A 3,294-nucleotide genomic window follows, 5' to 3' on the forward strand; every position below is an offset into this window, starting at 1 on the left:
GAGTTGACTCATTGGAAAAGACTGTGATGCTGGGAGGGATTGGGGGCAGGAGGAGAAGGGGACGACAGAGGATGAGATGGCTGGATGGCATCACTGACTCGATGGACATGAGTCTCAGTGAACTCCGGGAGTTGGTGATGGACAGGGAGGCCTGGCGTGCTGGGATTCATGGGGTCACAAAGAGTCAGACACATCTGATCTGATCTGATGGTTTTATCTGGGGAGTGTGTAATTTCTTGGTTCTGTCTCACTGCAGCAAAGATTTGAAATGGCAGACCAGTGTTACGGCTTGGTTACAGCTCAGATTTATTTGGCAAGCAAAGGAAAATACATCCATGAGGCGTGAGGGCAGGCCGACCCAAAAGAAGAGAGGGGCTCAATTTTGGCTCCTCTTTTTATGTTTTTTCTCCTCCCCTTCAGCCTGCCCTCTGTAAATTAGGCTAGCCAGGAGGGCTGTTTGTTTCACTTGAGGTTCTCACTCAGGTCCTCAGATTTTACTTTGTTCCATTTTCGTGGGTTTTTTCCTTTTTTTGTCTTTTAGCCACTGCCATTTTGGATTCCTTTCTCCTATTCTAACTATATAACATTCCCCCCTCTAGAGATGGGAGGCCCAATTCTTTCGAATAGGGGCATCGAGGTCTCTCTGGGTACTTCCTGCTGAGCTGGGATGGCGAGGGGCTTTGGGCCTCCCCCTCTTGCTAGTCTCAAGCCTCAGAGTCTTTATAGTGGTGTTCATCTAAGGGTGAGTGATATTTTCTGTGGTCGGCTGTAGTTTTATATATCCTTGTTGAACTGTCACTGCATGTTGTAGCTTGTTGACCTGGGCAGAGACAAAATGGGTTAGACAGTTGATAATATATGGAGCAATCATAAGCAGCATCAATATGGTGATAACAGGGATTAGTAGGGGCATTAGCCACAACCAAATTCCCCCTCGCCAGGAGCAGGATTTCCCAAAGTGATATTGTAGCCACCCGAGACCTCTCCAGCTCATTCTTTGAGATCCTGTAGGATCTGAATGTTTTCCTTGAGGACCACAAGACTTTCTGTAATTTAGCTGGGTGTATTTACCCAGAAATAGGATGTCTCATTCAAGATGGCTCAAGTCCCTCCTTGTTCAGGGATCAGATCTGTCTCCTCTCTATTTTGGAGTACAACACCTGCCAAGCTGTGTTGGCTCTTTAGAGCTATCCTAAGAAATCTTATCCCTGGAAACTTAATTTTGGGGGTGTTCTTTAGAATGGCACTCATTTGTAGTCTTGAATAGGTATCTGAGAGCTCCCAGGGGCTCACAGGTATATTGAGTGTGCTGTTATGTTTTCTTCCATGGCTTGACTCATGAGTAGTGAATCCAGGAGTCTTGTCCTGGTACCTTGACTTCTGTGGGGATAGAAAATACTAAAGGGTAGGGGCCCTTCTGTGTGGGCTGGAGTTGAGCCTTTGGGGACCCATCTTTCCAGAATTTAATTAGAACTTGAGTCCCTGGAGCATAGTGGCTCTTTAGAATCTTTTGGGTCCTGGTTGACACCTGTTGGAATTGCCCAGTGGCCATGGTATAAGACTGGAGGGTCTGAGCCTCTGGATCTAGGAAGAGGTCATTGACATAAACAAAAGGTCTCCCATATAGCATCTCATAAGGACTAAGGCCAACCTGTTCCTTAGGGGCAATATGGGTGCAGAGGAGAGCTATTGGTAAAGCCTCCTTCCATCTGAAGGAGGTCTCCTGGGTTATCGTTTTTATTGCTAATTTTAAGAATTGGTTGGTTCTTTCTACTTTTCCTAAAGACTGAGGCCTCCAGGCACAATGGAGGCAATAAGTAATGCCAACGTTTTAGAGGCCCTTTGGGTGACCTTACAAGTAAATGATGTCCCACTCTCACATTGTAATGGCCTGGGCAGACCAAATCTCAGAATGATTTCATGGAGCAATATTTTTACCACCTCCTCAGCCTTCTCAGTCCAGTGGGAAAACCTTCCATACATCCTGTGAATGTATATATCATGACTAGGAGGTATTCATACCCTTGAGAAACTGGCATCTGGGTGAAGCCCATCTGCCAGTCCTCTCCTGGGTAGGTCCCACACTGTTGGATGGGCTGGGCCAGCTGGAGTTTTTGAGCTCCTTGGGAGTTGTTTAATTGGCAAGTAGGAGAAGAGGAGACTTCTTGCCTTGTAGTTGTTTGGAGGCCTGTTCCTTTGAAAGACCTTTCTAGTAATCTTCGGAGGGCCTTCTCCTCTAAATGAGTGGTGGCATGTAAAGAATTAACCAACTTTCCACTAGATGGCCCCAGGCATAAAAAGGAGTCTCTCCTTTTGGAACCACCCCATATGATTCTCTTGAAAGCCCTCACTCTTAGCTTTAAGAATCTCACCTTCAGTATATGAAGGAGTTTCTGGCAAATTAGTCTGTGGCACTAAGGTGGCAATGCTTATTAGGTCATTGTTCTGTAATGCTGCTCTCTTAGCTGCCTGATCAGCTGTTTGGTTCCCTCATGCCACTTCCATGCTCTCTTTTTGCTGTCCTTTACAGTGGGAGACTGAAATCTCAGCAGGCAGATGGACTGTCTCTAAGAGTCTAAGGATTTGATCACCATACTTGATCGGGGACCCTTGGGTGGTCAAGTGGCCTCTTTCTTTCCAAATAGCAACATGTGCATATAGCACCAGAAAGGCAGACTTGGAGTCAGTGTAAATGGCTACTTCTTTTCCTTTTCCCAGCTCTAAAGCTCAAGTCAGGGCTATGAGCTCAGCCAGTTGGGCTGAAGTACCTAGTAGCAAAGGTTTAGCCTCTATGGTCTCAAAATTAGAGACTATTGTATATCCGGCTGTACTTTTCCCATCCAAGACAAAGCTGCTTCCATCAGTGTACCAGATTTCCTCAGGATTAGTCAGAGTATCTTCCGACAATCCCTCTCAGGGTTTTGTCCAGTGGTCCAAGGTTTCTAGGCAAGAGTGAAAGGGGAGAGAGCCCTCGGGGGTAGGTAGGAAGGTAGCTGGGTTAAGAACCTCACAAGGGGATATAGTGAGGCCTGGATTTTCCATCAGCACTACTTGATATCTGAGGATCCTTTGACCAGACATCCATAAATGGCCTCTCTGATTCAGGAGTTGTTTCACTTGGTGGCTAGTAAAAATAGTTTGCCCTCAAGGGAGAGTTTTAAAACATCTTCTATCAGGACTGCAATAGCTGCAAGATTTCAAAGGCAGGGAGAGATCTTTTCCCAATAAGGGAGTAGGACACTCAGGGACCATCAGAAACTGGTGGGAAAGTATTTGTCCACCCCAGCAACAAAG

The sequence above is a fragment of the Bubalus bubalis genome, chromosome 19 (genome assembly GCF_019923935.1).
Source record: "Bubalus bubalis isolate 160015118507 breed Murrah chromosome 19, NDDB_SH_1, whole genome shotgun sequence".
NCBI lineage: Eukaryota > Metazoa > Chordata > Mammalia > Artiodactyla > Bovidae > Bubalus > Bubalus bubalis.